Raw genomic sequence first — 20,280 nt, 5'->3', positions numbered from 1 at the left:
AGCCGTATGACTGCGCCATTAATTTACTGCCCAGCACCTTACCCCCGCGGGGGAGACTTTTCTCTCTTACAGGCCGAGAACACCAAGCCATGAGGGCCTATGTGGAGATACAAAAGGTTCCCTTTCTTAAACCAGCACATGTCAAGGTCCATCTTAAGTTTTCCAATGACCATTTGGATGATACAGAGGAGTCATGGGAGAAAGATTTGTTGTCAGGTGAGACCAAAATGGAACTTTATGGTCATAATTCCACTAACTGTTTGGAGGAAGACTAATTCTGAGTTCCATCCCAAGAACACCATCCCTACTATGAAGAATGGGAGTGACAGTATCATGCTTTGTGGGTGTTTTTCTGCACATGGGACAGGACGACTGCACTGTATTAAGGAGAGGATGACCGCAGCCATGTATTGTGAGATTTTGGGGAACAACCTCTTTCCCTCAGTCAGAGCACTGAAGATGGGTCGTTGCTTACAACATGACAATGACCCGAAGCACACAGCCAGGAAAACCAAGGAGTGGCTCCATAAGAAGCATATCAACGTTCTGGCGTGGCCTCGCCAGTCTCCAGACCTAAACCCAATAGGAAATCTTCGGAGGGAGCCGAAACTCTGTGTTTCTCAGTGACAGCCCAGAAACCTGTCTGATCTAGACTACACACAAACCACAATAAAACTAAATCCAGACTTTGATGCACTGGCCAAAAAAAAAAAAAAAGACAACCAGCAACACTGTTCCTACTAAAATTGCTAATTTTTTTTTATTGTGTTATGGAAAAAAAAATGAGCGGAGCAGAAATGAATGAGACTATTTCGTTTAGAAATGTTTTTTCAATGAATGTTGATATCTTTAACTTTGAGTCTTAAATTTAAATGTACGGTGTGCTATTTTAATCTATTTACATGTTCTCCACCCAGTATTGTGCCACATAGTATGTAAATGCCACATTTTGCATATTCATTGAGACAAACATAGTACCTGGATGAGCGCTATTTTTCACATTTGAAATTCACATTCCGCAATGCTCACTTTGTAAATCGGGTTGTACATTTATTAGCGTGTGCATACTGTCTGACCCCTCCGTCAAATTTTAGAACCCATTGTGGCCCATAAGACAAAATGTTTGCCCACCCCTGCACTAAACCATCTGAAAGAACAATGGCTCAGTCACCATTCTGAGATGAATCTTTCGGACTATCTACTTTTTGGAACCAGGCTTTCAATAGCTTGTGAGTTGTCCAGACAAAATATTATTAAAATTAAATTAAAATTATGACAAAAAGTCATAAGAAAGAAGTTAGTCTTACTTCTCATTCCTGGCCGGCCACTCAGAGCAAGACATCAGGGTCCAGATCTGATCAACAGAAAGGTTAGCGACACAGACTTTATTGTCCTGACTCCTGGCTGAAGTAAACACAAAAGGTTTTGTCATGTAAACATGATTAAGAAATATCATGACAGAGTAGAAATCAAACAATTGAGTTGTATTGCTCCACTCCTCTCCAGTTACTGATTGTACTGTTGTTGATGTACAGGTTAATGACAATGTTGATGATGATGTAGCAAATGTGAAATTTGATTATTTGAGTGATAATGTTTCACCAAAGTTGTGCAACTCTGATGTGTTCGGTCAACTTAATGAGAAATTGACACATTTGTCTGCTGAACAGATTTTTGAGTTATCTCACCTATTTCCAATGTGCCTGGCTGCACAGATATTGTCAGTCATGATATAGATGTAGGTGATGCTGTGCCTGTGAAACAACACTCCTATCGAATGAATTCTGTGAAAAGGGAAATTCTGTGGAAAGAAGTGAAGTATCCATCCATCCATCTATTTTCTTCGCCGCTTATCCGCACGAGGGTCGCGGGGAGTGCCAGAGCATATCCCAGCTGTCAACGGGCAGGAGGCAGGGTACACCCTGAACTGGTTGCCAGCCAATCGCAGGGCACATAGAGACAAACAGCCACACTCACAATCCCACCGAAGGGGCAATTTAGAGTGTCCAATTAATGTTGTATGTTTTTGGAATGTGGGAGGAAACCCACGCAGACACGGGGAGAAAATGCAAACTCCACACAGGCGGTTCAAAGAATGAACCCGGGACCTCAGAACTGTGAGGCCAACACTTTACCAGCTGAACCACTGTGCCGCCCAGAAGTGAAGTATATGCTGGATAATGACAAATGGTCATTGAACCCATTGACAGTCCGTGGAGTTCACCTTGTGTTCTTGTGCTGAAGAGTGGTGGTTGGTGGTGCTGCGCTGACATGAAAATTGTCAAAGCACTCTCACGAACTGACTCCTTCCATATACCGAGAGTGGATGATTGCATTGATCCCATCGGTCAAACTAAGTACACAAGTAAGTTTGACCTTTTGAAAGGCTTCTGGCAGGTGCCGCTCACAGATTGAGTTACGATTTCAGCATTCGCTACACCTGATGAATTAAATCAATGCAAAGTTATGCCGTTCAGATTGAAAAACGCCCAAGCAAAGTTCCAAAGGCTCGTCAACAACGTGACATCAGGACTTGAAGGTGTCAAAGACTGCATGGATGACGTCATCGTGGAATGGGACGATCACCTGAAGAGAATTCGGGAGTTTTTCGAGACACTGTCGGGAGTGAAATGAACTGTTAATCTGGCAAAGTTTGAATTTTGAAAGGAATGAGGCTTTTTTTAAGAGGAATTTTTCTTCAGGGACTTGCAGCCAGGCACGACTCAACCTCACTCAAATAATTGATTTTAATACCTACCACACTTGACAATTGACCCCTCCGTACAGGGCACTTAACCACGCCTCCTGAAGTTACGTCACCCCATGTGTGCTAACCTCAGACAAAGAATTAGCAAAAATGGCGGCGCAGCAAGAAAAGACTAGAGCGAAACTGTCCGATTTACCAGCTGATTTCTCACTCGCATTCTTAGCTAACAGTGAAATATCGTTGAAAAGCAGACAGCAGGGCTTCAAGTATTTCAGCGAGGGGTATTTCAATGGTATTTACATGCATATCGACGGAGAAACCATTGATATTAGCGCGAGATCTTTCCGGAGTCAGAGGAAGACCGAAAAGCCACATAATATAATATTTTATAACCCAAAGATGAATTCGTCATTGACAGTTTCCTCTTTTCGTGTTACATATCACACTTGTTTGCAGAATCTGTATAAGTATCTGTATAGCCGTTTGTGAACCGCCGTATGAAGGAAAAGAAGGCGAGGCTTGATTTACGAGTTGTTTCTCTCGTTTTCTTTGTGTAACGTCACGCGCTCCCCTCAATAATTATTCTTGAATTAGTGCCGAACCTACGTAAGTCCCGACCGAGTACGACAATCACTACTTTATAGTGTCCTCAAACATCCTTCCTTCAGTCTCGGTGTCTCGGTGCACGTCGAAGGCTTTTCGGACTCGTTAGTCTGGTTTAGCTTAGCTCGGGAGTCGCCGAACAGAGACACGTTTGTGCAGTCAGATCATCGCAAAATATCGCTCAACACAGATCAAGTGTGTCAATCATTCACACGTAGCTATGTTATGCAAGCGAAGAACTGCTAATTCATTTAAATGAGACATGTATTGAAAATCAAATGTAGGGCATACCTTCGTGCAAACATAGTCCGGTTTACCGTAGCTCGGTAGCCGGCAACAAAGAGACACGTTTGTGCAGTCAGATCATCGCAAAATATCGCTCAACACAGATCAAGTGTGTCAATCATTCACACGTAGCTATTTTATGCAAGCGAAGAACTGCTAATTCATTTATATGAGACATGTATTGAAAATCAAATATAGGGCATACCTTCGTGCAAACATATCTGTTCCGGTTGATTTTAGATGGATTCAGTTGATCATACGATCTTCCACAAAATTTGATCCATCAAAGACATTATTCGTACTGGGTCTTCGGTTTTGGAAAGGGTACGAATTGAACTCCACCAACTAGCCTTTCAGGATACCTGTCGTCACTATTACAAAGTCCGTGACTACACCTCTTAACCATATCTATTGTTAAAGAACCCAAATACACGATAAAACGCTAACAAAAGCTATACTGGACCAGGCAACGTTGTCTGAGGGAACGGCGGGTGCAAAAAGGGGGCGTGGTTTATGCAGATCTCTGGCCTCTGATTGGTCAGCGACGCGGATGACGCAATTTCCACAGAGGGGTCAATTGCCTATGGGGAAGTGCAAGAGAGAGAGCGGTTAGGGTATTCAGATGAATGTCTCAGAACCCCGCCACAGCCACTATGACTGCGCTATCGAGGAGCTTCTGGGATCCCCTCTCCCCTCCAGTCGCCTCTTCAATCTTTACCACCCTGAGAAGAAGACTGAAAATTCTACCCATAACTCTTTGCTTCCGGACTCATCTGGCCCTCTTCTTCCTCCTGGGGCTGAATTCTATTTCGTTGAAAAGAAAGGTACCAATCTCCGCCCTTGGATCGACTTCTGGGTACTCAACATCATCAAATAAATCCCTGCGACCCTTCATTTCAACCCCCCTGCTTTGCCCATATATTTACTAAATTAGATCTGTCCAATACATCCCATCTCCTTTGCATGACAGAGGGAAGCAGATGGAAAACAGCATTATTACTTTTTTGACCTCCTTGGACAGTTTGAATATCTTGTTATCCCCTTTGGGTAAACCCATGCCCCCACAGTTTTTAAAAACTTCTTCAGCAATATCCTCTGTGAAAGGCTCAACCAGTTTGTCTTTGTCTATTTAGATGAACAGTGGATACAGAAAGTATTCAGACCCCCCTTGTTTTGCTATCCATCTATCTATTTTCTGAGCCGCTTATCCTCTCAAAGCTCGCAAGAGTGCTGGAGCTGACCCGGCTTTCATCGGGCAGGAGTAGGGGTACACCCTGAACTAGTTGCCAGCCAATCGCAGGGCACATCGAGACAGACAACAGTCACACTCAAAATCACACCTTAGGGCAATTTAGAGTCTCTAATGAATCCATCTTTTTTGGATGTCGGAGGAAACTAGAGTGTCCAGAGAAAGCCCACGCAGGCACAGGGAGAACATGCAAATTCCACACAAGTGGGGCCGGGATTTGTTACCCTGGTCTTCAGAATTGTGAGGCCAATGCTCTAACCAGTTGCTGCACTGTGCTATACTGCAACAATTTGCTAAAATCATTTGTCATTTTTTCTTCTATGTATGTACACGTGCCATGCTGTAATGACAGAAAAAAATTGAATTATAGAAGTTTTTGCATGTTCAAAAAGAAAAGCTGAAATATCATATATAGTATTCAGACTGTAGGTATTTGCGAGTTTGGATCCTACGCGTGTTCACGAATCGAGGACGATTTGACCAATGATTAGAGAAAGTTAACAGCAAATGGATTTATTCCAAAGGAATGTGGAATACAGACCTCTGGGTCTTATCTAGGTATCTGCTGCACACGAGACGTGTGTCTTCTGGCAGGATAGCCTAAGAAGATGACAAAAGCTGCCCGGTAACACAAGATTTTTATATGTATTGGTCCATCGTAAAAGTATCAATGTAGGTGGGGTCGTCAGCACCGAGCCAGGTAGATTTGGACTTACGTGAACGGTGTAATAGGCCAAGGGCTTCCTTGAAGTGTTCAGGAGCAACAACCAGATCATCTAGGGTGACAGGAACAACGGAAATAGGCAAAAGTAAAGTGACAAATCCACATCTGCCCGTACTGTTGTGCAGGAGGCGGTCAAAGAGACGATCCCCTCCGCACCACCACCACACATCAGCACGGCTGACAGGTTGGAAGAAAGGTGCTTCCTGGGTCCCTGCGCACTGATCATCAGAGATATTGTCAATTGGGGAACCATTACCTTGAAGGAAAATACATCTTAAGTTTTGGAATGCAGCCCTATGGGGGCACAAACCAGTGCATTATGAAGGCTGGTCCCAAGCCCTGATAAATGCAGAGGGTTGCGTCAGGAAGGGCCTCCGGCATAAAAACTGTGCCAAACAAATATGAGCGTTCATCTAAAGAAATCCCATACCAGATCGGTCGTGGCCCGGGTTAACAACGCCGGCCCCCAGCACTGCTAACCTGCAGGGCGTCAATGGAAATTCACCTACTGTGGGTCGAAGACAAAGAAGAGGAGGAAACTGGATCAGTCATCAGAAGAAAAAGAGGAATGCACAGAGCCTAGAACTGAGTGTAGGGACTTTGAATGTTGGGACTATGACAGGAAAAGCTCAGGAGCTGGTTGACATGATGATTAGGAGAAAGGTTGATATTCTGTGCATCCAAGAGAGCAGGTGGAAAGGTAGTAAGGCTAGAAGTTGAGGAGTAGGGTTTAAATTATTCTACGACTTAGTAGATGGGAAGAGAAATGGAGTAGGGGTTATTTTAAAGGAAGATCTGGCTAAGAATGTCTTGGAGGTGAAAAGAGTATCAGATCGAGTGATGAGACTAAAATTTGAAATTGAAATTTGGGGTGTTATGTATAATGTGGTTAGCGGCTGTGCCCCACAGGTAGGATGTGGCCTAGAGTTGAAAGAGAAATTCTGGAAGGAACTACATGAAGTAGTTCTGAGCATCCCAGACAGCGAGAGAGTTGTGGTTGGTGCAGATTGTAATGGACATATTGGAAAAGGAAACAGGGGCGATGAAGAAGTGATCGGTAAGTACGGTATCCAGGAAAGGAACTTTGAAGGACAGATGGTGGTGGTCTTTGCAAAAAGGATGGAAATGGCTGTAGTGAACACTTATTTCCAGAAGAGGGAGGTAGAAGCACGCAGGTGGATTATATTTTGTGCAGACGATGTAATCTGAAGGAGATTACAGACTGTAAACTAGTGGTAGGGAAGAGTGTGGCTCAACAGCATAGGATAATGGTGTGTAGGGTGACTCTGGTGGTGGGGAGGAAGATGAAGAAGACAAAGGTAGAGCAGAGAACAATGCGTTGGAAGCTGAGAAAGGAAGAATGTTGTGCGGCCTTTTGGAAAGAGGTGAGACAGGCTCTCAATGGACAGCAGAAGCTCCCGGAAGACTGGACTACTACAGCCAAGGTAATCAGAGAGACAGGCAGGAGAGTACTTGGTGTGTCTTCTGGTAGGAAAGGGGAGAAGGAGACTTGGTGGTGGAACCCCAAAATACAGGGAGTCATACAAGGAAAGAGATTAGCGAAGAAGAAGTGGGACACTGAGAGGACTGAGGAGAGGGGAAAGGAGTACATCGAGATGCGACGTAGGGCAAAGGTAGAGGTGGCAAAGGCTAAACAAGAGGCATATGAAGACAAGTACACCAGGTTGGACACGAATGAAGGAGAAAAGGATCTCTACAGGTTGGCCAGACAGAGGGATAGAGATGGGAAGGATGTGCAGCAGGTATGGGTGATGAAGGATAGAGATGGAAATGTCTTGACTGGTGCTAGTAGTGTGCTAAATAGATGGAAAGAATACTTTGAGAAGTTGATGGATGAAGAAAATGAGAGAGAAGGAAGAGTTGAAGAGGCAAGTGTGAAGGACCAGGAAGTAGCATTGATTACTAAGGGGGAAGTCAGAAAGGGACTACAAAGGATGAATCATGGAAAGGCAGTTAGTCCTGATGACATACCGGTGGAGGTATGGAAGCAATTTGGAGAGATGGCAGTGGAGTTTTTGACCAACTTATTCAACAGAAAACTAGCGGGCGAAAAGATGCCTGAACAATGGAGGAAAAGAGTTCTAGTTCCCATTTTTAAGAACAAAAGGGATGTTCAGATCTGTGGGAATTATAGAGGAATAAAGTTGATGAGCCACACAATAACGTTATGGGAAAGACTAGTGGAGGCTAGACTCAGGACAGAAGTAACTTTCTGCGAGCAACAGTATGGTTTCATGCCTAGAAAGAGGACCACAGATGCATTATTTTCCCGAGGATGCTAGTAGAAAAGTACAGAGAATGTCGGAAGGAGCGACATTGTGTCTTTGTGGATCTAGAGAAAGCCTATGACACAGTACCAAGAGAGGAACTGTGGTACTGCATGCGTAAGTCTGGTGTGGCAGAGAAGTATGTTAAAATACTACAGGACATGTATGATGGCAGCAGAACAATGGTGAGGTGTGCCTCAGGTGTGACAGAAGAATTTAAGGTAGAGGTGGGACTGCATCAGGAATCAGCTCTAAGCCCCTTCCTGTTTGCAGTGCTAATGGATAGGCTGACAGATGAGGTTAGACTGGAATCCCCTTGGACCATGATGTTCGCAGATGATATTGTGATATGCAGTGAAAGCAGGGAGCATGCAGAGGAACGATTAGAAAGATTGTGACATGGACTGGAAAGGAGAGGAATGGAGATTAGCTGAAATAAAACAGAATATATGTGCATGAATGAGAAAGGTGGAGGGGGAAGACTGAGGCTACAGGGAGAAGAGATAGCGAGGGTGGAGGACTTCAAATATTTAGGGTCAACAATCCAGAGCAATGGTGAGTGTGGTAAGGGAGTGAAGAAACAGGTCCAATCAGGTTGGAACAGGTAGCGGAAGGTGTCTGGTGTGTTATGTGACAGAAGAGTCTCTGCTAGGAAGAAGGGCAAAGTTTACAAAACAGTGGTGAAGCCGGCCATGATGTACGGATTAGAGACGGTGGCACTGAAGAAACAACAGGAAGCAGAAGTGGAGGTAGCAGAAATGATGATGTTGCGGTTCTCGCTCGGAGTGAGCAGGTTGTATAGGATTAGAAATGAGCTCATTAGAGGGACAGCCAAAGTTGGATGTTTTGGAGACAAGATTCGAGAGAGCAGACTTCGATGGTTTGGACATGTTCAGAGGCGACAGAGTGAGTATATTGGTGGAAGGGTGCTGAGAACGGAGCTGCCAGACAAAAGAGTGAGAGTAAAACCAAAGAGAAGGTTTATGGATGTGGTGAGGGAAGACATGAGGGCAGTTGGTGTTAGAGAGGAAGATGTAGGAGACAGGCTAAGATGGAAAAAGATGACACGCTGTGGCGACCCCTAACGGGACAAGCCGAAAGGAAAAGAAGACAGCTGAAGTTTTGCCGCGCCACAGCACGATTAAACAGGTTTGTTCTTTTGGGCTGATGTTACAAGGTGGGCAGTATCCCAAATTTTGCATTCATTTTAGTCGGCACAAAATTTTTCATAAAATCTAGAATACAGGTGGAGTTGACGGAAGGAGAAACAACACGTAACAAAGGTCTAGGTCCCATGCAAACAACACAGTCACTCGGGGTTTTATTAGCTGCTTATTCTGCCATTAGTAACCAATTATTGTTTACTGCGGTAATGCCTGTCAAAACCCTAAACCTCTCATCAACAGATAGGGCTTTGTTTATAATGCAACTCTTCTCTGTGATAAATATTTTGCGGGTGGGTTGTGTAACAGCTGCCACTGATGTGGGTGTGGGTATTGGGTATTTTTGAACGATTTCCCAGATCAAAATACCCAAGAACAATAACGGCAATAATAAGAATGCCAGAGATTCCCGCTCTCCCTCTCTTGGTCCGAAAAGCAATCGGACAATCTGTAGGAATCATGGTCAATAAAACAACAACAAACAATAAAATGAAAGTTGAATTAAGAGTCTGTAGCAGTGCAAAGCATACAATAAAGAAACCACTTAGTTCCTTTTCCCAACAAGTGGATGGCTTTGGACGTACGGGCAGTCACCTTGTGCGGGCCAGACCAACGGGGTTCTGACCACTTACGCAAGAGTTGTTTAAGGTAGACAGATGACCACTCAGGAAGATCAAGTGCAGGAGGTGGTTTTGGAAGAGTGTCCTGGAGCTGTGAAGGGAAATTAGAAGCAAAAGAATGCAGTTGTGTCCAAAACGGTTGATGAGAAAACTTGGGAGACACAACGCCCTCCTCCAGTGGTTGGAGTGAGGAGGAAGGGCCGGGCATCAGACGACCTGTAAGAAGTTCGTAAGGGGAGAAACCAGTTGACCGAGACACAGTTTTTCTCACAGACATTACAGCAAGGGGGAGAACCTGAACCCAGTTCATACCGCAAGAGGTACATATTTTAGCTAGTTTTTCCTTCAACGTGCGCGTCATACATTCAACTGAACCTTGACTGGCGGGGTGAAAAAGACAACCAAACTTGTGAGTTAACCTGTACCACTTCTCTACAGTAGCTAGGTGTGTGGATGTGAAATCTGTACCGTTGTCCGAGCGGATGAGAGCGGGGAAACCGTGCGTTGGAATCCAATGCTTCACCAAAGGTTTCATTACCGACATGGCGTCTTCACAAGCGCAGGGGTAGGCTTCAGGCCATTGCAAAAGGTGTCAACAAAAACAAGAAGGTAGCACTTACCTTGAACAGGAGTGATCGTGTCTGTGAAATCCATCACCAGTTCAGCACCGGGCCAGGTGGGTGGGTCAAATGAACCTGGCAACGGTCTTAGTGTGGGGCGAACATTGTGTAGCTGGCAAATATTACAGTCACGACAGTGGGCGTGACACAAGTCAGACATTTTAGGATGCCACCACATGCGAAGTTTAGTTAGCATGGCTCTGGGGCCAATCTGAGCCATAGAGTGAGTTTCAGTCTTAATATCTTTTGTTCAGGAGAGATATTGTGCTGTATTTTAACCAATTCATGAAGAGACGGAGGTTCGGGCAGGTCAGGAGAGGATTTGTCAGATAATTGGACAAGCATCTGTGGGACATAGCCCGCCGCCTGCTTGACAGCCAAGTCGGAAGCATTATTGCTGAGGACTGTGGTTGAAGTGGATTTGGAGTGGCAAGGGACCTTGACGATAGCCAGTGCCAAAGGTTTGGCCAGGGCTTTATCTAATCGTTGGATCTGTGTCAAATGTGCAATAGGAGTACCTTTTGCTGTTTTAAAATCATTCCGTTTCCAGGCAGACAGGTCCAACACAGCAGCCGAGACAGTGCAAGATGAGTCAGAGTAGACAGTGACAGATTGTCCTACCGCCAGTTCCAGTGCGAGACAGAGTGCGAGCACTTGTGGTGCCTGGGGTGATGGAGCAGATGTTAGTACGGAAGAGGAAACAGTTAAAAATTCACCTGAGGGCTGCTGCTCCACTACGGCAGCCACCACAGCCAAAGAGCCATTCAGCTTATAGCTACCATCAGTGAACAGGACCCTGCCGTTAGTCAGAGGTTGGACAGAGAGATCAGCAGTTTAGTTAGAGACAAACAGGACTCTGCTGTTGGGGGCTGCCAAAAGGAGGTCATCAACATACATCAGGAGTTTACATTTGTCTGGGAGTTTTAGATCCTGTTGCAATGATTTCAAACATTGATTAAAGATTCCAGGTGAATTTTTGAAGCCTTATGGCAACCTGGTGTATTGCAAATTGTGTCCCTGATCTTTGAATGCAAACAAGTGTCTGCACTAGGGTGCGAGTGGGACACAGAAGAATGCATTTGCCAAATCAATCACTTTGAATTATTTCAAATCAGGTGTGATGGTAGACAACATTCTGTGGGGGTCTGGTACAGGTAACAATGGTGTGGTCGTTACATCAATAATGGCTCTCAAGTCATTTGCCATACGATAAGTGTTACCATCTGCTTTTAAAACTGGCCTGAGTGGTGTACACCACGAGGAGGTGGATGTTTCCAAGACTCCAGAATTCCACAGGCCAGTGAGAGTGTCCTCCATCCCCTGGTTAGCACCCGCAGGTCAAGAATATTGAGGTCTGTAAACATGAGATCCTGGAAAAACAGTGATTTTAATGTCTGGTGTCTTAGTACAATGTCCAACATCAAAGGGTCCAGAGGAAAAAACTAATTTAGGCAATTCGTTTAACATTGACTCAGCGTCGTCATGGTCGGAGTAGTCACGTATTCTAATATGGTCATGTTATTTGTCGGAGGTGCGCCAGGAACAATGATGCGGTATGGATCTGCTGATTTGGAGATCTGTACGTTCGGGAGTGGTGTGTCCTCCCAGTCATTCCAATCAGTCGTTTCACCATCGGTCCCACCTATCGGACCTCGTGTCCTGGAGACGGAGCGAGTGAAATGTGGGGTACTGACTCTTCCTGCATTTTTAACCTTGTCATGTAATCTGCTGTAAGAGAGCAGGATGCCGCTACACCTTCCCTTGCTGTGTATATATGTGTTGATGTAATGTCCCAAGCATCACCTTGTATGTATGCAAAGTTTTCCATGTATACTAGATCGTGGTTCCGGTCGTAATATACTGTGCAATGGTATGGATCTAGTGGAGGCAGGTAAGTGTTTAACCGGGGCTTCCGCAACAGAAATTGATGTATGAGACCAGGTTTGAGTTTTGTTTCTGGTTCAAGTCGGGCCCAATAAATATCCACAGTTGGAGTTGGTTCACTCACAGGTGTCATCGGCCATTGTTCAGAGTCGCAGATGGTGTCAGCTGCCGGCATTATAAACGAATGGTGAAGGTCTGTCCACTCAAGATTGTCAGTAGGGGTTGAGTCCATTGCAGGGCCCGTTGAGTCCCTGAGAAGCCTATTAATTGCACAGTGTGTTGTGACAATAAAGTGTCCGGGAGAGAGATGTTGAGCGAGGAATGTGTTGCTCCTGTGTAAACGAGAGTGTTCACTTTTCGCCCCGCAACAGAGATGGGGATCATGGCGCCTGCATCGCCGGAGCCCTGGCTTCCCAGGCTCCCATAGTGGTACTGTCCAACCTGCTGTTATCCATTCTGCAGCCAAAGCTGTCATTTTTGCCTCTGCCTTGGCCCCCTCGGTTGTTGGACCAGCCTCCATGCCCTTGCATTTGACCTTGAGGTGGAGGAGGTGTAAAACAGTTTTTAATCCAGTGATCGAGAGAACCACAACCAAAACATCCTTGATCACGTTGATGTTGTTGCACTCTTCCCCCGGCCCCCTCAATGCCTTCGCGTATATCCGCCCCGGCTATTACCCCGGAACCCACCTGCCTGTCTAGGTGGTTGTGCCTGCCAAAAAATGACGTCTGGTTTGGTTTTGGACTTTTCCTTCCTATGCTACCTGTAATTTAAGAAGTTGTTTTAAGAGTTTAGTAATTTCATTATCCTCACCCTGTTGTTGTCATGAATACATTTTGAGGTGGTACTAAGTGTTGTCTAAATCTAGGCTGATCTCCAGACAGGTCAGGGTCAGCTTTAAGAGTGGTCTGTACTGGTCCGGGGAGACCTGCCAGGATCGCAGTCCTAAACATAGCCTCCTCCTAGCAAGACTGTCCAGGGTGATGTCCAGTCGATTCAGTCCAAAGTTTAGTACAGCTCGTCAAGTGCTCAAGTGGGTCGTTTAACATAGGGGAAAGAAGTGGGTGCAGCTGTAACAGGAGTGGGGAACCTCTGTCTGATAGCTGCGGCCAGATGCTCGAAGTGTGCTCTCAATATAGTTCCATTGAGTACGTTAAGCATACCTGCAGTTGTCACGATTTCTCTTTGTTCAATACTCGTGCATGATCTAGATGCTGCTTGTCTCCTGTCTCCCGTGCAGAGTGTATACCCCTGTAAAGTTTCCACAAAACTAGACAGCCATGCATTACCACGAGAAGAGAGATGAGACAAGCGAGCAAGACAATCAACATCTTTAAGATCAAACGGCTTGTATATTGGACCTGCTGGAGCCTCTATCATCGACATTGTCAAGCAAAGCAAAGCAAATTTATTTGTATTGCACATTTTATTCACGAGGTAACTCAATGTGCTTGACATGATTAAAGGCATTTGAAAACAAAGAGATAAAACATTTAAAACAAGATAAAAACAATAAAAATGACAAACACAATAAAAAAAAGGACAATTCAAACCGCATACAGTGCAAGTAATGTGATCAAAAAATGGATATATTCTAAAAAGCATGAGGAAAAAAAAGAAGAGTTTTCAACTTTGTAGCGTTTTGTTTGGTTTTTATATAATATAATGATTTAATATCCGTCCATTTTCTTAACTGCTTATCCTCACAAGGGTTGCGGGGAGTGCTGGAGCCAATCCCAGCTGTCAACGGGCAGGAGGCGGGTACACCCTGAACTGGTTGCCAGCCAATCGCAGGGCACATAGGGACGGACAACAGTCGCATTCACAATCACAGCAATTTTGAGTGTCCAATTAATTTTGCGTGTTCTTGGGATGTAGGAGGAAACCCACGCAGGCACAGGGAGAACACAAACTCCACACAGGCAGGTCCGGGATTGAACCCGGGACCCCAGAACTGTGATGCCAATGCTGTACCAGCTGCTCCACCGTGCTGCTATAATATTATATATAATAATAATAATAATAGTCGTCGTGTTATTTCCGATGCGAGAGGAGGCTTCACATCAAATCAACATGACAGTTTTCACTAACCCCCCCCTTCAGTGCCTCTCGCTTCCTCTGTGTCCCTTGTGTGTGTGTGTGTGGGTAGGGTACTTACGTGTGTTTCAGGGCACGCGCGTGTGTGTGTTCAATGTGCCTCCTTCCTCATTTTTGCACTCCTTCACTCGCGTCCACATATCAAATACAACTTTTCTCAGCCCCATCTTCTTTTCCTCATGGACTCCTTGATGCTATCAACGTCACATGCTACTTTACCAGCACCGGGTAGTTTCCTGGTCCCATTCCAATGTCCGTCACCGTCAACATCCTTAAATGGGCAGTGTGGCTTTCTCTGTTCACCTCTTTAAGTTCCATGAGCCCTTATCTAATCTGTCTCTTCCATCTTTCATAGTCTTTTACATTTATATTTATATTTACATAGTCTCTGTCGATTTCCGATAACTTCATCGTCAGTTTGTCCTAATCGTGAATTTACCCAAATTGTGCTTTTGCCGTTATTTTAATGCGCGCTCCTTTTCTTTATCTTGTTTTTTTTGTCAACATTAGGCATCATTTGCCGCTCAATTTAAATTTCATCTTGAGTTGGATTATATTCAGCACATTCATGATCAAATTCACCATCCATGATTGTTTATTTAATTTAGTGGTCACTCTTCTTCGACTAAACCCAACCGAATTCCTATCGCGCAACAAATTAGCCTACGCTATGTTTTTTTCGTACACCAACTTGCGACGTCCCAGACTCAAACCGACGGCAAACCCTCTGTTTTTAAGGCATCCCATCCCCCTTAGATGTAATAGGTAAACCTCACACTGCAATTGTACGTCTACAATATACGTCAGCTACGACGGGATATGCAACTTTCTCTTTATCGCTTATTCTCTTTGTCTCGTCTTCTCAATAATTCATATGAGGCATAAACAATATGAAACCAATGACTTCTCAAATTTAGGCAGTTCAATATGCAGAATTCGACAGTAACAGGCATCTTCTTACCTTTTACTTTTGGTCGCGACCTGGGGAAGTCAGAAGTACAGACGACCACACCCTTGACTTGTCCATATAACACTCTTGTGTTTCTCATATGTCTCTCTTTATCTAATCTGTCGACGGCCAATGCCTGTCTACCTTCCTCGATTTATGGTCGGGGTCACAAGGGTTTTATATGTATGGAGTGGCTTCAGAACAACTCCATGACTGTTCTTGAATGGGCCATCCAGAGCCTTGACCTAAACCCAATTAATTCTGGAGAGACCATCGAAGACTCCTCTATCTAACTTTGTCTCCAAAACATCTAACTTTTGGCTGTCCCTCTGATGAGCTCATTTCTGATTTTATCCAACCTCGTCACTCCTAGAGAGAACCTCAACATCTTCATTTCCGCCACCTCCAGTTCTGTTTCCTGCTGTCCCTTCAGTGCCATTGTATCTAATCCGTACATCATGGCTGGCCTTACCACTGTTTTATAAACTCTTCCCTTCATCCTGGCAGAGACTCTTATGTCACAAAACACACTTGACACCTTCTGTCAGATGGCAGGGACCTTGACTATCCAATCCCCAGCTACAGAAGATGGCTCGAGGGACCTGGAATGTCACCTCTCTGGTAGGGAAGGAGTCTGAGGTGGTGTGTGAGGTTGAGAAGTTCCGACTAAGATATAGTCTAGCGGTTTTACAGTTGGCCCACAATTCCAAACTTACTTGTTCTCCATACATTACCCTCTGCTTTTGAAAATGCTCAGCTGCTAGTCCTTCTCATCTTCAACCTCTACACCATCCTCATTGACATCATCTTGGACAGAGGTCCACAGTTCTCCTCACAGATCTGGAACAAGTTCTGTAAAGCGCTGGGCAGAGCAGCCAGTCTCTCCTCTGGTTGTCATCCACAATCTCGACAGAGCGGGGGAATCAAAATATGGCGCCTGCTCTATGCTGCAGAGCCACAGGGAGGCCCGCCTCCTAGAGCACATTTCTGCCATCGGTGAAATATGCTCACAATTCTCTCACCAGCTCAGAGTTATGTCTCCTTTTATGGCTTGTTACGGTTTTCAACCGTAACAATCTTTCAGGAACAGGTGCACACTGTGGCGGTTCCTTCAATGAGGGACCACTTACTTCGGGTACAATCCTTCTGGAAGGATGTCAGAGCTGCCCTTATTTGGTAAGCCAAAAAAACCAAGTGGTTGGCGGGTCTGCATCCCTCCCCCGTCTATGTTTATAAGATGGGTTAGTCTGTTTGGCTCGCCTCCCACGACCTTTCTCCCCACACTTACTCATGCAAGCTCATGGGACGCTTTATTGGTTCTATCCTATCACAAAATCATCATTCCCACATTGGTTCGATTGTTGAAGCTGCCAATCCCCGGAGATCCACGCATCATTTCACGTGTGTACTGTTAGTCCTCTGCCCATAACCCCCCACCCCCCGCCCCCTCCTTTATCATTGATGACCATCCTGACTTCACAGTATCATGCATCCTGAATGTGAGACCCAGTGGCAGTTGTTTCAGTTTCAGGTAGACTGGGAAGTGTATGGTCAATAAGAATGCTCCTGGATCTCTTGCAAGCTTATTGTCTTTAATTCTCTTTAATGACTCTTGAATTAGAGACTTTTATGCGTCACACCCTGAGAAGCCTGGAAGGAGTCAAAATAGACATGTATGTGTATGTGTGGGTCGGGGGCATAGATTGGGTACCGTCATGGTCTGTGTGCCCTGTAGTTCCTTTTTCGGAACTGGTAGTTCCTTTTTTGGAACTTGGGTGGCACTTTGTGCCTCACCTTTCCCCCACTCTCTCCCAAGCCAACATCATACATTTGTTATGAAACAACAGCCATCACTGCCTGCATATATGCCACATAGGCCTCGTCTTAGGATCCTTTCTTGTACGTTCAAATTGATTACTTTGCAACCCGGTATTATACTAAGTTTTATGTCCCCTCCATCCCCAGTGCTCCTTCCATGTCTCCCGTTTCGCTGCTTGCTCCAGCCACACCATTAAGCTCTTTCACCTGCCCACGCTCCTGCTCCCTGCACTTTCCCTGTTCCAATGGATCACCATCACTCCTTGGATATGGTAAAACCTGAGCTGGTACTTCATAAACCATTCTCATCTACTTCCTCTGCCTCTGCCTGGTTTTGGGTCTAGCCCTATTTCATACAATGATAAATCCTGACACTTAATCCATTTGTTTGCAACATAACAGCAGCATTCTGAATCACCAAGTTTGCCTTACACTCTGTGCTCCTCTATTTGACCTGAGTCTGTAGATCTCAGAGACACCCTCTGTTTGTATTCCATTAACATTTCTTTCATGTATTTAGGCTCTAAACCATTTCGTGATTTATAGACGAGAAGAGGAACTTTAAACACAATTCTAAAGCTGACTGGAAGCCAGTGTAGAGACTTTAGAATTGGAGTAATATGCTCTAACCTCTCTGTTCTGTTCAGAAACCGAGTATTCTGAATGAGCTGCAGCTGTTTGTTCTTTTGAGGAGTTCAGTCAAATGACCATTAAAATACAGTAGGCAAGTCTACTTGAGATCTGCTTGGAGCATGCAAGCCTTTACTCTGGATATGTTCTTCAGTTGGTAGAAGGCAATTTTAGTAATTAATTTCATATCACCATTGAAAATCAGTACACCAAGGTCTTGAATTTGGTCTCTTTTTTGTTTTTTTAAAGGAGTGATCCCAGGTATTTACTACTAGCAATCCTCTTTTCTTTCTTGCCTAAAACTGTTATCTCAGTTTTGTTGTGTTTTCATTGACGAAAATTTTGTGTTCATCCAGTTTTTTTTAATGTTTTAGACAGTGACACAACGCCTCAATTGAACTGTAGTCCTCTGCATATCGATGATAGTCTGAAGAATGTAACCCAAGGGTAGCAAATACAGGGTGAACAGTTGGGCTCTAAGACTTGACCCTTGAGGACCCCATATGTCATTGCCATTCGATGAGATTGGACAACTTGCAAAATAACTAATTTACTTCAGGTAGGACTTGAACCATTTAAGGACTGTTCCATTTCGTCCTACCCACGCTTCCAAATTCTTCAGCTGTATATAATGATCTACCCTATCATAAGCCACACTGACATTCAAAAAGACCAGAATTGACACCTTTCCGAGTCAGTATTCAACCTTAAATCGTTAGCACCTTGATAAAAGCAGATTCTGTACTGTGTTGAATTCTGAAACACTGCTCCGTTGATTTAAGATTTACTTTCTCAACAATCCTGGCTCTGGAAGGGAGAATTGAGATGGGTCTCTAGCTTGTTAGTGGTTTCTGAGGAAGCATGGCTGGCCACAAGAGCTGCTGAGACAGTTCTACACAGTGGTTATCCAATCAGTACTGTGTACCTCCATCACCGTCTGGTTTGGGGCCACCACAAATAAAAGACAAACTCAGACTGGAACGGACTATCAAAACTGCTGGACGGGTTGTCGGCACCACGCTACCCACTATCGAGGACTTGGACTCAACACGAACTAGGTCCAGAGCTGGCAGGATCCTTTCGGACCCTCCGCATCCTGGCCACCAGGTCTTCCAACTCCTTCTGTCGGGAAAGCGCTACAGATCAATGAAATTAAAAAATAGCAAGCATTAGAACTGTTTTTTTCCCTCTGGCAATTAACTCATTAAATTTTTGATAAGCGAACCTACTATTTTTCTTCCTCGTGCCATGTTAGGACACTCACATCCTGCTGGTCCAATCAGTGTTAGTATTAGTAATAAAGTGAAGAAAATAAGTATTTGAACACCCTGCTATATTGCAAGTTCTCCCACTTAGAAATCATAGAGGGGTCTAAAGGGCAGCAAACCATTCAATATGAGAAAATCGGACGGAAGTAAATGACATAATGTTAGCTATAGAATGAGAAATATTTTGCAACCGGAAATAAAGTTGCTCTCCAAAACGTGAAAATACACATGTATGTGTATATGTAAGATTACGAAACATGCTGGTATACTACCTCAAAACCTTCTTTTCCTTTTCGCTTGTCCCGTGAGGGGTCATTACAGCCCGTGATCTTTTGTATTTGTGTATTTGAACACCCTGCTATATTGCAAGTTCTCCCACTTGGAAATCATGGAGGGGTCTGAAATTTTCATCATAGGTGCATGTCCACTGTGAGAGAGATAATCTAAAAAGAAAAATCCAGAAATCAGAATGTATGATTTTTTTTAATGATTTATTTGTGTGATACAGCTGCAAATAATTATTTGAACATCTGAGAAAACCAATGTTAATATTTGGTACAGTAGCCTTTGTTTACCATTACAGAGGTCAAATGCTTCCTGTAGTTGTTGGAAGTTTTTGGTCATAATTCCACTAACCGTGTTTGGAGGAAAACGAATGATGAGTTCCATCCCAAGAACACCATCCCTACTGTGAATCATCAGGGTGGTCGCGTCATCCTTTGGGGGTGATTTTCTGCACATGGGACAGGACGACTGCACTGTATTAAAGAGAGGATGGCCGGGCCATGTATTGTGAGATTTTGGGAAAGAACCTCTTTCCTTCAGTCAGAGCATTGAAGATGGGTCATGGCTGGATCTTTCAACATGACAATGACCCAAAGCACACAGCCAGGAAAACCAACAAGTTGCTCCGTAAGAAGCATATCAAGGTTATGGCGTGGCCGAGCCAGTCTCCAGACATACACCCAATAGAAAATCTTTGGAGGGAGCTGGAACTCAGTGTTTCTCAGCGACAGCCCAGAAACCTGTCTGATCTAGAGAGTATCTGTGTGGAGGAGTGGGCCAAAATCCCTCCTGCAATGTGTGCAAACATGGTGAACAACTATAGGAAAAGTTTGACCATTGTAATTGCAAACAAAGGCTATTGTACCAAATAACATTGCTTTACTCGTGTTCAAATACTTACTTGCAGCTGTATCACACAAATAAATTAAAAAAATCATACATTGTGATTTCTGGATTTTTCTTTTTAGATGATCTCTCTCACAATAGACATCCACGATGAAAATTTCAGACCCCTCCAAGATTTCTAAGTGGGAGAACTTGCAAAATAGCAGGGTCTTCAAATACTTGTTTTCTTCACTGTAGATACAAA

The 20,280-nt window shown here is 44.3% G+C and overlaps 1 protein-coding gene across 3 annotated transcripts in view; it reads left to right on the top strand.

Moving 5' to 3' along the window:
* The window catches only part of ddhd1b (DDHD domain containing 1b), an 85,568-nt gene that overhangs the window by 47,811 nt on the left and 17,477 nt on the right, over positions 1-20,280 (top strand). The window lies entirely within an intron of this gene.

Source organism: Syngnathoides biaculeatus, chromosome 23 (assembly GCF_019802595.1).
Source record: "Syngnathoides biaculeatus isolate LvHL_M chromosome 23, ASM1980259v1, whole genome shotgun sequence".
In the NCBI taxonomy this organism is placed as follows: domain Eukaryota; kingdom Metazoa; phylum Chordata; class Actinopteri; order Syngnathiformes; family Syngnathidae; genus Syngnathoides; species Syngnathoides biaculeatus.
Note: the sequence above shows the minus strand (reverse complement) of the source record. Positions and strands in the feature narration are given on the sequence as shown.